The sequence below is a fragment of the Mytilus edulis genome, chromosome 5 (genome assembly GCF_963676685.1).
Source record: "Mytilus edulis chromosome 5, xbMytEdul2.2, whole genome shotgun sequence".
NCBI lineage: Eukaryota > Metazoa > Mollusca > Bivalvia > Mytilida > Mytilidae > Mytilus > Mytilus edulis.
Genome location: NC_092348.1, coordinates 14349997 through 14365355, shown reverse-complemented (window position 1 = coordinate 14365355; position 15359 = coordinate 14349997). Strand labels below are relative to the sequence as shown.

The 15359-nt window shown below is 31.5% G+C and overlaps 1 long non-coding RNA gene across 1 annotated transcript; it reads right to left on the bottom strand.

Annotated features, from left to right (window-relative positions):
- Nucleotides 1–4553: 4553 nt before the first annotated feature.
- Nucleotides 4554–6966, bottom strand: LOC139523031 (uncharacterized). Its single transcript, XR_011664549.1, has 3 exons — nt 6857–6966; nt 5708–5783; nt 4554–4588 (listed from the first exon to the last, which is right to left on the bottom strand). It is a non-coding gene; the product is annotated as an uncharacterized lncRNA (long non-coding RNA).
- Nucleotides 6967–15359: the final 8393 nt, after the last annotated feature.

Below are 15359 nucleotides of genomic sequence, written 5' to 3'. Positions count from 1 at the left end.
TTGCACAGTATTGTGCAATATATTTGTAAGATCATGACATTTGTTTTGTGTCAGAAACTCATATTATGTCAAAAATTTGATCACAATCCAATAAAAATTCAGAGCTGTATCAAGCTTGAATGTTGTGTCCATACTTGCACCAACTGTTCAGGGTTTGACTTCTGCGGTCGTATTAAGCTGCGCCCTGCGGAACACCTGGTTGGCTTATGTCTCAAAAACTATTGTTGCAGTCAGAGCAAGTTTGACTTGGTAAAATGATCAGAAGGTCAATTTCTGTTCGCCTTGGAATATTCAGACCAATAAGAAAAACATATTTGGAGTTATTAACCCTTAACTTATCTTTTGATGAAGTTTATGGTTTTATCTAGAATACTTATAGATAGACAGAAACTTCGAACAACAATAATATTTAGCAAAGTAACATCTACCAATAACTCTGATGACTGAATTCATAATATATACGATTTATTGTCATAAAAAGCCTATTTTTGGCTCGCTTGACAGCGTTGGGGATGGCAGCAGTGGCGCCAACAATGCATTAGTTTGTGATTTGCTTAGTTTTTATGGTGAACCACAAGTGGTACGTCAATCATATTTGGTATGCAGATGTATACGAATTGGCACATCCAATTGCCATGGAGATTATTTGGACGTGCCCCTCAGTCATTGTTATTGACTTTGAAACATTTGCTGATTATACGTGTATTAGTTTGTGATTAGGTCAGTTTATGGGGAACCACTAGTGGTATATCAGCGTTGGGGATGGCAGCAGTGGCGTCTACAATGCATTAGTTTGTGATTTGCTTAATTTTTATGGTGAACCACAAGTGTTAGGTCAATTATATTTGGTATGCAGTTGTATAAGCATTGACATATCTCATTTCCATGGAGATTCCCTGACTCAGCCCCCTTAGTAATTGTCTACTAAGTCTGACAATTTTGCTTACCGGTAGTTAACATGTCTTAGTTTGTGATTAGGTCAGTTCAGGGGGAACCATTACAGTTAGGTCAAAGTTAAATGGTATTCAGTTGTATCAGCATTAGCACATCGAATTTCCATGAAGAACATTTGGCCCCATCCCTTCAGTCATGGTCTATTGAATTTGAAACTTTGGCGTAGTTTATATGTATTTGTTTGTGATAAGATCAGTTTAAGATGAAATGTTAATGTTATGTCAATTGTATTTGGTATGTAAATTTATGACATTTGTTAGTATTTTTACCAACTAGCTCATACCTCTCTTCATGGTCCAATCATTGACCATGAGAATTTTACATAGTTTAGGTCGTTGAAAGGGAACGACTTACAATAAATCAATGATATTTGGTATGCAGTTGTACTAGCATTGACACTTCTCATTTACATGGAGATTGCTTAGTCAAGTACCACAGTCATGATTTACTGACTTTGAATATATGTAACATGTTAAGTATTGCTATTTTAATGTCAACATTTGCATAATCAAAATTACAAAAAAAGCGAGACATATCTCTGTGCTGACAGGTTATTATAAAAAAAAACTATTTTGTACTACAGAAGCACGTTTTGTCTTCAACAGACTCACCAGTGACGCTCGAATAAAAAATGTTAATAAGTTAGCTTACATACACAACCAGTTTGTACTTTAAAAATAAATATCTGATTGAAGAGATTTACAAGTCAATGACACCGAAGGTAATTAAAGGGTAATTAGGTCAATAAATAAAAAAAAACATATTTCTTAATTTCTTCCATTCTCATAAATTTTATTGTCAAATAGTAGGACAATATAGCCTAGTTTAAAAAAAAAATCAATTATGCAGCTTGCTGTCAAGTTGATGTAATTAGCATATCTTAATTGAACTATCTAAAAATACACAAGTATGAGCAATTAACCTTCAAAGATAAAAATGCATTCGGAATTAAATCGTCTGGCTTTTAAGAGAGGGGTCACTTCCTATATAATGAAAAAGTGAAATAACAAAAATACCGAACTCCATGGAAAATTCAAATCGGAAAGTTCCTGATCATATATGGCAATATCAAAAGCACCAACTTATCAAACGAATGGAAAACAACTGTCATAGTCCTGACTTGGTACAGCCATTTTCTTGTGTAGAAGATGGTGGATGAATCCTGTTTTATTGCAAGACATACCTATTACTTATATGACGGTGGCATACAATTCCGTTATATTGACAGCAATATATGAAAAAAACAAACAGAAGGAATAGGTAAAAATGTCAAAAAATGCTGAACCTCGTGTTATACTCGTAATCATTATAAAAACAAACAAATATACCAACAAAGAACAAAAAAGGCATATCTAAACAAAGCACATTAGCAAAACAAAATTCCAGAACACAAAATTTACCATAGCACAATTACACGTTGGCGGGATGCATGAGCACCGAGCCACGCCAAAAGGGTATCACCATAAATGTACTTAACAGTAATGGCTAATAATTTACAAAGACAAATGAAACAACGCTATAACATGTAATTAAGATAAAAAAAAACTAAAAAAAAAGCAACGTCAGTACTTATACTCTATACTTCAAGACTATCGTGTATTATTTGTGAAGTTGATACGGAATATCTATCAACAAGGTTTTGGTATCTTCCGATGACCTTTTTTTTTTAAGAAAAAAGGATGAGATTCTGCTCAGACACTGGTGACGTTTTATTAAGCTATTGAATATCGAATAGGTTTTGGAAATGTATATTCCATATGCAGGTGAAGTTGGTATATTGCTATTACGGTGAAGGAAATAGATTAGTCTCGTTAGTCATAGATTCTGATACTGAGATGACTGCTTATGACAAATTCGAGGTGTCAGTCTAAAATTGAGGCAGAGGGAGTCATATCTGTTGTCAACAAAGTTTCTGTAATTTCTAGTTCTGAAGGGAATATAAATAAAACCCATTCAGAAAGGTTTGAATCGTTGGAAGTGTACTGTTGTTTGTACGGAATGAGTGGTATGGATAGTACTTTGCAATATGTCACTTTTCACGTTTCATGATATATGTTAACGTCGAGAAATAAAGATGAATTATATTTGACATGATTGCTGATTAAATCACAATCATCTGCAATAAAACAGACGTCGATTTTTTTAAGATGTGTCGTCAATGCATCAGATATTTGTGAAATCTATAAATCTCTCCATTAAATAGCGTAAGTGTGATGGCTTTGTGGAGATGTCTTAAAAAAATATATATAAAATAGGGTATGTCGTTGTGCTATACTTTAAAATATATACTCAATCTCTCATCTTCTCTCTCCTACTACAAAAAGGTCAAAGTGTCCAACCTCCTTACTATCGGGATAATGTACATCAGGAAAATAGTCCAATGTGTTTTCGATGACTGTCTGAATTTTTAATTTCGAAAATAGTTAATAGATGTCTGTGTTTTAGTTAGATTGTGTTAGCTTATTGACCTGCTGGCTCCGTATTTCCATATCTATCAAATTGTGTTCTTCCGTGCTCCCAATGACACAACATAGAAAAAATAGGGGGTAATGTCCAAAACGCCAGGTATATAAAAAATACTGACGTATCAAATGAAAAATCAAACCACTGATAAAACATGATTTTTTTATTAATGAAAATGTACCTATAAAAGTAAAGGTTTAAGGTTCGAATGACCCAATACTTTTTAATATATAATTTTGAAATCGCGTACAAGTTGTTGAAAATAAAGTTTATCCTCCCTCTGTTCTTATGTACATATTACACATGTTCTCTCGATCCACTGTATCCCACACAACCTTGTAACTGCAGAAATGGTTATAGTTCGAAAAACTAACTAACTATTTGACAATGGACGCAAAAAATTTAAAAAACGGCAAGTTAGTCTACATGGAGATGGAAATATGTATCATATTCTTACAAGCAATCAGATGTTGGGGTCATCCGAGTTCACATAGCGTCTGTACTTTGATACTCTTTAGAACTTTACTTACATTTTTAATATCAATAAAATAATTTTCAATCGTTTTATATGTTTCAGCGAGTACTATGACTATAAATAAGATCTATTTCCATTTTTTTTTTATTTTTTAACAAAAGCCACGTGTTTTGACATGCCTGCCATAGCAACATTGCTCAGAATACGGATTATATGATTCTGTTCCACAACATCTGTGTTTGTTTGTATGCACAATTCCACGACAACATATTTGTTCTTCCGGATTATAAAGAACAGTTCCGCAGCACAGTCCGTTTCGTGGGTGTAATTTTCCATAGCAACAAGTTTCATTATCAGGATCATATGTCTTTTTATCACAGCACAGTTTTTTACCTGGTGTGTTAAGTTTTCCATTACAGCAGACCAAATATGGTGGTGTGTACGCCTTTTTTCCACAGCAGTAAGTTCCACCGGGAGCGTTCAGTTTACCATTACAACATGTTTTATATGGCGGTGTGTATGCTTTGTATCCACAGCAATGACTGCCGCCTGGTGAATTAACAACTCCGTTACAGCAAGTTTCATAAGGTGGCTTGTAGCCTTTCTTTCCACAACATTGTTGGTTTTTAGAAGATGTCAAGACTCCGTTACAACAGGTATTATCTGAAGGGTCATAGTAAGAGCTTCCGCAATATGCTGAAATCGAGAGTTAAGAAATGAAAGTCTATATTCGTTTACCATTATAATTTTGAATGGAGAATACAGTTTTGAATTGAATGTTTAAGTATGTTGTAATTAATCTTCTATTTCACTGTTTAAGGTTAATGTGACAAGGTTGATGGTTTGATTTCTAGGATAAATCAAAAAGATATCTCTACTAATGTATACGGTATTTCAACTGGTTGAATAGATATCTCAAGCAAAATTTATCTTAGATGAGTTTCTCTTTATTTTTAATATATAGCTCTTCTACGGTTCATTGGCTTCCAGATATTCGGCTTCAGACGTTCCTAATGAAGGTAAATACAGAAATGCGCTTCGGATGCACGAATTTTATATATAGTGTATATTCATTTTTTGTTTAGATATACATGTATAAGATATCTTATTTAGTTAATAAGATATCTCATCAACTTTGTAAGATATCTTGAAAATGTGAAGAATATAAATGGCTTGACACACGTTTAAAAATGCTGCTTGCATCTGTGGACAACTGCCAAAATTGTCTTATCATAGACATTTTTTCTTTACATACAAATGCATCAGCCTTACCACAAAATATTTGCGAAAATTGATGATGTGAGTCAAATATCTTTTTGGTTGATGTTTGTTCTTGTTTTAGTTAGACAAACACGAATGTAAAATGGTTTCGAATATGCCTATATCACTTCTAATGAATGCAAATGATATATCTATGTACTAAACTCACATGAGGCTGTTCCATTCTAAACCTTTAAAAGATTAACATAAGCTGAGAGGAATTTACAATTTCACAATTTTGTCGTTTGGGCCACACCATTATAAATATATAGAAAGAGTTTATAAATTTTGAAATCATTAAGAAACTAAGGTTTCAACTCCCTTAAGCAAACTAGCCTTAGCTGGATTTGGCTATTTGAATAGGTTATTTTTGGTCATATTGCTCTGAAATTGTTTTGCTTTTATGAATCCTTGGCTGTCACACATTTGGCTTTGAGCATTCCTGATGAAGGTAAATCAAGAAACGCGCATGGGAAACAAGAAGTTTATATAACGTGTTTTTTTTTCGTTTTTTCTTATAATCTTTTTAAATGAAAGAAACAAATCAAACCTAACCACATATGGCTTGTCTGAGCTGTACAATTAAACAAAGCACCACAAACCAACCACTAACTTCCATCACCATGGATATCTGAAAAATAAGAAATATAAAGATAATAACCAGCTTAGGAAAATAAGTCACATTTATGAATTCTGATGGAATTTTTTCGTTCAGGACTTAAAGTGACATATAATAGTTGTCTAAATGATGTTCGCTCCTCTAGTTTTCGAAGTTTTGCAAAATATTCAGAAATATCTGGTTGTATGCGTTTGGTGCCCTCTAACCCGTACTTTTTTCCATACTTTGATTACATATAGTTTAAAATATCATCTTTAAAAATCCTTTAAATTCTTGTTATTTTTATCGTTTATGAAAGAAAAAGATGCCAATGTTAAATATAAAAAAAATCTAGAGAGAGTTATTGTCCGCAACGTTTTCAATTGGTTTATCTCGAAAACAAACACACAAACCCTTTATTTTATTTCTTCATGTACTATTAATTTTCAACAGTCTTTTGAAAAGATTGTTATTCTAAAACAGCAGCGAACGTCCTTAATCTACGTCATTTAAACTCTGGTGGATGGTTGTCTCAGTGGCTATCACCACACCAGTTATCCCAATCTGAAATTCGCGGGGGTATCCGATTCTCGAAGAGCAATTACATGAAAAACCCAAATGGTGGGTAAGTTCGGATTCGGATCCGTCTGCCGAGATTTCGGACCCGGTTTATGACCTTATACAATCTTTGTTTTCTATAGTAGATGTGAAGGTCTTAAACTGTCACTGCTGAATAGAAATACGATAACGATCGACTCCCTTAAGATATATTTTTATAATTCATACTTTAAATTTTCTTGGATTTTAATAAATTTTAAAATACTGCAACATATTTTCAGTTTATTTATTCCAATATTGAAAAATAAATAAAATGGATTTAAGACTAAAAAGGTACATATAACTTTGTTCGGAATTAATTTCATGACGAAGGAAATTTTCAACACATCAAGAAAGTACATTTAACACTTCTAAACAATAAGATAAAAACAAAATAATGATGTCCATAATCAATTTCTTCTATAAAAACTTTATATATGTAAATAAAAGGAATTATTTTAAAAAAAAGTACAAGTCACTGGTTGGAACTGGATGTCGTAAAAACTCACATAATAGAACGATTTTAAACGGTTCTTTGTTTTTTGCAGTGTGCGATGTTGACTGAATAAGTTTGCGCTTTACAAATTCTACACACGGAAAAGTTGTTCTGGAGTGACCTTAAAAAATATAAGTATGATATTTATAGTTTAAAGAACGCCTCCAGACAACACAACCATGATTACGTACACATTATTGTACATTTCATTTTTATATTGGAAAACCCTTTGCATTAAGAACGATATAAATCATTTTGATTTAAGATGGATTTCACACGTAGAAGCAGTTTAAAGGAAACAAGAGACTAAATATACATGTTCATGATTTTGTCAGTTTTTCACTTCCTCCTTTGGAGTTCGGTAATTGTTGTAATACTTTTATTTTATTTTGTATGATGCTTGTTTTTATAGGTTGTTTATTAATGTATTGTTAATCGTTTTTTGGAGGTTAAATTAACACATAGATCTCTAAAATCAGATTTGGGTTAATAAAAAAAAAACATTGGAAAAGGTATCACAATAGGTTTTAAAATGTAAAAAATGACTTTGATTACATGAATATATGTACAAAATAGTGTACTAAAGTGAGTTCAGATATCACGAGTTCATGTTCAAAGAAGTTAACGCAAAGTGAGTTCAGATACCATGAATTAGTGTTCAGAGCGGTATTCTGATGTGAGTTTAGATATCATGACTCCATATATAGGCGTTTTTCAATAAAATCGTTCCTTTCAGACCTAAAAAAAATGGAAAATCAACTAGCCTAAAATTTATTTTCAAGAGTTATTTGAATACCTCTATTATAGACCTGTTTGTAAACAAAAAGTGCAATCTTAAATACTCTTTATATTTATTATTTTCAAAATTTGTGTACTGTTTCGTAGGGGACTTTTGTCCCCTACGAAACTGCTTCTAAACACACATATTTTTGCAATTTTAAATGTTTCCTATAGACATTCCAGTTTGTTTACTTTATATACTAGAAAAATCTCATTTTTTTCTGAATTGGAGAACCATTTTTTATCGATAAAGATTAGACAGTACTTCACATATGAAGGTACAACTCATGTTACGTAGTGGACATTTTGATGCGTTTCGTAGTTGACAAAACCGTTTCGTAGTGGACACAAAGTTTCGTAGTTGACATCAACCCTATTCTATGTTAATAAAAACATAATAAAAATTACATGAAACTAACCTTTGTTATTTGCTTTGCACGAATATAATTGAAAAAAGAGTAAAAAAAGACTGCATGGTAGTGGTAGTGTCCACTACGAAACGTTTTTCTCCAAAACTTGTTTCGTAGGGGACCGTTTCGTAGGGGACGTATTCACATGTTTTATTTTTTTCTCACAACCCCAATATTGCAATAGTAACAAGACTGACTGTATTCATCAAAGCGTTATTAAGCTGTACACTGATATTTTTTTCATAATTTTAAAACCAGTTACTGAAGGAGATTTGACCCGTTTCGTAGTGGACATTTACAAAAATACGGTATAACTCTGGTCCATTTGATGTGCTCAATTTTTCTTACCAACAGTTTAATTGCCGTTATAAAAGCATCACTTCTTTTGTAAGACCCTAATGTTTATATCTCTTGCAAACAAAAATAACATTGATTTTATAAAACTGTTTATAAGCAAGTTTTAATGACTTCGTTTCGTAGTGGACATTGTGTTAGGGACACACCTTCTAAAATAAAAAATCCTATGTTAAAAGCTGTTTATTAAAATATGTTGGCTCTAAACATACTTTTGAATTATTAAAGAACTTATATTAAGTAAAATTAATATTTATTTCTACATTTTTTTACGATATTTGAGAGTATGAATGTTGAACAGGCGGTCTAGGGACATGCCATTTTGGTTGTTTTGGACCATTCAGGAATCAATATCTTATCAATCCCTCTAAAAAATAAACTGTTTCTTTGCTTAAAAATGTTATATCTAATTCAATGTACTGACTGCACAAAAAATTACTTGCAAAGATCAAACACATTTTTTTTAAAGTGGCTGGGACAAGAAAGTACGTTTTTATTGAAAAACGCCCATATACAGTAGTCATTTCAATTGAGTTCAGATACCGGGATTTTATGTACAAAGATGTATACTGAAGTGAAGATATCACGAGTCTGTCATCAATATAAGTATACTGAGATAAGTTGAGAGTCATTGAACAAAAAAGAAAGTTAAATGAGTTCAGATATCACAATTCAATGTACAAAAATGTCAACTTGAGTGAGCCGAGATATCACAAGTCTTTGTTTGTACAAAAAGTAAAATCACAAAAATACCGAACTCTGAAAAAATAAAAACGAAAAGTCCCTTATCAAATGGGATAATCATAAGCTCAAACACATCAAACGAATGGATAACAACTGTGATATTTCTGACTAGGTACATGTATTTCCTGATAATGAAAATAGTGGATTAAACATGGTTGTATAGCAAGCGTAACCTTTCACTTGTATGACAGTCGTATGCAATTCCATTATAATGACAACGATGTGTGAACAAAACAACAGACATAATAGGTAAATATGTCAAAAATAGGGGTACAGCAGTCAACGTTGTGTTATAACCTAAATCATTATGAAAACAAACAAATGTATAACAAAGCAGCACAAAAAAAGAAGAATATAGACAACGCACATTAGGAAAAATGAAAGCCAAGAACGAAATATACCGAAGGGAGTACAGATACAAAATAGATTATTGAAGTGAGTTCATATATCACGATTCATTGAACAAAAGTGTAAATTTAATTTAGTGAGTTCGGATATCACCAGTCATTGTTCAAAACATAATATTGAAATTAGTTCAGAAATCACAGGTCATTCATTAGAGTTCAGATATCACGAGTCATTGTACTAAAAAACAACTTAAGTGAGTTGAGATATCACGAATCATTATAAACTATAGAAAATAGGCACACAGACAAATGCCGAATACTGATATGATGTCAGTTATCAAGAGATATCACAAGTCATCGTACAGATCAGAACATTGAAATGAGTACAGATATCACGAGTCATTGAACAAGGAAGTCAACTTAAGTGAGTTGAGCTGTCAAGATTCATTGTACAAAATAGAATATTGAAGTGAGTTCAGATATACGAACCATTGTTCAAAGATGTGAACTTAATTAAGTGAGTTCAGATATCACGAATCATTGTACAAAGATGTGAACTTAAAAAGTGAGTTCATATATCACGAGTCTTTGGTCAAAATAGAAAGTTGAAGTAAGTTCAGATATTACAAGTCATTGTACAAAGAAGTTAATTTCAGTGAGCTCATGTATCACGAGTAAATGTACAAAGAAGAAGATCGAACAGAGTAAGGATACTAAAGGATAATCAATGGAGTGAAAATAATTCAATGCATATGACCTACAAACGAGTGCAAACAATTACATCGACATAATATAAACATCTCTTGTAATGGATTTAATACACATTCATCATTCGATACCAATGTCATATATTCATTGTATTAACATAGGTAATAAAGAATTGAAAGCTGTTCTTTTTTAAATATATAACGGCGATATGAAAGCAAATGATAACATATACGGTGACCATTTTTCTGCGCCATAATATTTGAAAAATTCAAAGCTTATTAAAACACGAAGAGCTATACAGCAAAAAGAACAAAAAAGTTAAGCCAAAACTGGCCAAGGAATCAGAGCTTTGCATGAGTGAGATACATTCCTAAATGTTAAAGAATTTCCAAACTTTGATAACAGCAAATTTTAATGCAGATGCTTTTTTCATGCCATTATCGATTAACTTGCTACTGGGCTGGTGATACCCTCGGGGGTTATTATTCAACCAGTAGAGGCATCGACAAAGTGGTATCATGTTTTGCATGAAGCGTGAAAGCTTTTCTTTTCAATTATAAAAAAATTCTTTTATATTGATATTTTGACTTTAAACACATAGCTGTATCAGGTGTGAGCTAGAGTTTTATTCCACGAGAAATCAATTAGATATCATATACGTCACATAACTGAAATTAACATAATAAAGATGTCGATTTTAACGTAGATAGCTCGTAAAAAATAATCAGCTTTCAACCATTTATCATACACATGAAAGGATAATAATTTATTGCTATAAAATTCTATCAGCTACCTATATTTACTTACATAACATATTAGTTTTAAACAATTCCATATGTTTTAATGGCCATGTCATTAATCCCATAAGTTATATTTCATTTCCGTATAAAATGAATTATCTATGATTGACACTCCGTGACAACGTTAAAACAATTCATAGAGAAAAAAAAGTTGTATCAATAAAATGTAATTGCTTCCTTTTTATCTTATAATGTTAAAAAAATTATTGACAGAGCTTCACGCAACTTTTTAACACCCCTGTAAAATAACAAAAAGAGATATTGTCAACAGCTTTTATCAAATAAAAAAAATTTGCCATTTATTAAAAATACTTTGATAATCGTTTGAAACGAAGCACACGAATAATGCAAAATTAATTAATAATTAATGAGGATATGGTTTTTTTGGGTTGCGTTCATACGACATAGATTGTTTGATACGAAAAGCATGTGACTGAATCAAATGTTTCATTCTTAGATTTTATAAATCAGCTTTTGTATGAATGTTACACCTACTGGATTTATATATTTTATTTTATACCTTAAAATACCATAAAAGTTTCTGATCAGCAAATTCAGCGACTGCGTCATATTCTTTAATAGTACATTTCAAATGCTTGTTGATTCGTATGACGGGCGATGCATGTATAGCAGGTGACAATTACGGTTGTTGCACTTTGTATCGACCCGTGTGGATATCATGCGATTCCCTCATTTTTCTTATCTTGACTTTTGTATTCAAAATGGATTTACGAGTTTAGAACATCGGTATACTATTGTAGATTCCTAAGTTTTCGGTGATCAATAGACATCCATCGAGATTGTGTTATAAAGCATTGCTCTACTTGTTTATATTAATTGGTTTGTTCGTCCCTGGTACTATTTTGTACACAGTGTGGTTGTATTTTCGTTGTATTTTTATTTTGCTTCATTTGTTAATTTATTATCTTATGTATATGAGGAAAGTATATAATATCCCAAATACTAGTCTAATTTTGTTCTTCGTATCGATTTATTGATAAAACAACTAACCAGATAACCTCTTAAAGTTGCATCCGAAAGACCCTATAAGATCTTAAACATATCATCTGAAAGCACATTTTTTTTTAAAAATATTTATAATTTAATTCACAAATACTTCAGACGAGTTGATTTTCTTCTTGTCGTATATAATTTAATTAGTTATTTGCTTTGCACAAGCACGAACTACATACAAAATCACTGACATGAAAAAAGGTGCCTCGCACCTGTCTGTTTTTTTTCCAAATATATTAGAAATGAGCAATGGCAGTAATTCATGATTTGTCAATTTCAATCCATCGTCTACATGTTTTTGAATGTAAATTAGATCACAATTTGCATTTAAAAGACGTTAATCAGGTAAAATGGAACATATGACAGACTCTGCCTGAAATATAACGTTCGTGTTTAAAAATGTCAAACTATTTCCATACTGAAAGAAGTTAATAAAACTTGTCAAATGTCTCAAGTAAACGATAGAAAATGTGTTTCTGGATTAATCTGTATGAGGTACACTCGCGCTCGAAATTTGAAAAGCTAAAAATATGAAACGCTTTGAGAGACCTTAAAAGAAATCAGGACAGACAGGGATTTTCCATATAGTATAGACTGTCATTGGGACAGGAAAGCTATATATTTGCGTGAATCTTTTCATTTGAAAAATGCCTATACCAAGTCAGAAATATGACAGTCGTTGTCCATTTGTTTGTGGGTTTTATCTTTAATTTTGCCGTTTGATTGGGGACTTTCCGTTTTGAATTTTCCTTGAAATTCAGTATTTTTGTGATTTTACTTTTTACAACCATGGATTGAACACAAAACATTACAGTTTCTGAGTTTATAACATATTAAGAAACATCAACACACCTACGTTGACTGCGAAGAGTGCTGTTATGTCAAAGAACCACATTAAAATCACTCTTTAATCGTATAATATAAGATATGTTCATTTTACTTTGCAAGCGTGATTAATCTTTTTAAGGTGTGGTCAAGAAAAAAGCTTAATCAGTCATATCAATCAAATATTTTAAGAGAAATAAACAAAAACCTTACTCAACATTAAGTCCGTCTAGGTATGATTAAACGTATGTGTGGTACACTGAACTGATTAATCATTTCAATAACATAAATTACCAAAGAAGTCAAAATAGTCTTCAACAATCAATAGGTTTCTATACAATATATTTGGCACTAAATCGGCCCAAGTCTAAAAAAAAACCAACCGAAAATTGATATAGACTAACAAGATCTACAATCATCTACATTTTTGTCAATTAAACATATATTTAAGTACGATATTATACGATACAGGATTAAAATTCTTATGGTATGTAGACAGGTATAACAACAACGCCAATGTTTACATAGAAAGCTATAACCTTGATTTTGTTACAAATAAATAAACAAAAATGAACACTTTATCAGAATGTATCATTTAAGTCATTTTCGTACAAAAGTACACTTGATAGATGGCACCATCGGAGACCAACCCTGGCAGTACCATGAAACATACGTCTCATCTTGAGAAATTTTTGTTTCAATTATAGTACAGGTCTTGATTGGGGGGAGGATATATTTTTTTTATATTTTATGTATTTTAATGATGTTTTTATATTTACTGGTACATTTGTACATTGAATCAAATAGAAAAAAGTGGCAAATTAGGGATAATTACATTAATTTTGTACCGAGAATCAGAGAGAAAAAACACGTGCCACTCACAAAAAAAGTAAAATAACAAAAATAAGCTCTGAGGAAAATCGAAAACGGAATGTCCGTAAAAAAAGATAGCAAAATAAAAAGCGCAAACTTATCAAACGAATAAATATCAAGTGCTATATTCCTGATTAGACAGGCATTTTCATAGGTAGAAAATCGTGGATTTAACCTTGGTTAATAGCTATTTTAACCTCTCACTTGTATGCCAGTCGCATAAAAATTCATTATATTGACAACGACGTGTGAACAAAACTAACAGACATAATAGGTACACATGTCAAAAATCGGGGTACAGCAGTCATTAATGTGCTATAATATTAATCCGTATAAAATTAACAAAAAAGTAACAAAGGAACACAAAAAAGCAGCATATAGACAAAGCACATTTAATTTAGGAAAAATGAAAGACAAGAATACAAATATTTTACCATAGCACAAAAACACAATGACGGGATGTATACGTACAAATGAATATCACCATAAACGGCCTAAATAGTAAAAGTTATTTAAGGTAGCACAATACAAAGATTTTATAACTCCAACTCCCAAGTTTTATAATGCTGTAACTTTCTTAATAATGCTTGAAAATGTATAAAAGTGGAAGTTTTGGATAGCTAACAGATTACTCTTTCAAATAAATGCAATGTTAGTATTATGCAACAATTATGTAACCAATTATAATGTTAACTGTGTCTAAAATATTTTTCACCAAATTTCCACTTTCAAATGAAATCAAATGAAACAGAAAAGTTTGGATTGCTAATCGAAAGACCACCATCAATATATCTGAATGTGAAATTAATTAATCTGGCATCTTTGATCTTCACGTTTTTGACAAGTTTCTGAAGGAACTCCGACTCGTATGAAAATAAGAAGATGTCGATAAGGAGAGGCGAACAGTTCGTTCCCATATGAATGCCAACAATTGTTGAAAAAGACAAAAGGTCGATGTCTAACGGTTGAAGAATGTTAAATATATTAAATTGATAGCAATGATGAATTGGTTTCGCAAATATACGGGATGTAAATCTTCTACTTAATGGAGTTTTATTCATTTTTAACATATTTCTATTCACAATTCATGTGTATCTAAAACTGCAACAAAAGATTTCAAGTATCAATGATATAATACCATATATATATCCTATCTTACAAAATTTTATTTAAACAGGTAATAGATGAATAACTTTTCTTTGTTCCCCTCTCCAATGTACTTTTGTTATTTTCATTACAAAAATAGTAAAGTATATGCAGCATTTCAAAGCTGAATAGGAAAATGTTTTAAGCCGAATTATTCTTTATTATTTAAACTGTTCACCCTTTATTCTCTTATGATTTTATTTGACCCTCTCCTTTTTTATATTCTTACTCCGTACGTTGTCTCGAAATATAAATGTTATTTGAACAATGCTTAGAAAAAGGAAGAAAGCGAGGCTGTGCCGAGTATTTCTACCTGTTTCGAGCCGAGTACAAATTACATTTATATTTCGAGACAATGTACGGTTATTCTTTATATACTGCAACTCTTATAACTGTTCTAAATGAAATATTTAGGGTAAAAATCATTTTTAAATTGGAGCGGACTGCATAAAATGTCCGCGAATTTGACGTCGTAAATAAAACACTCTATGGAAATGCATTGTCAAAAAAGGTAA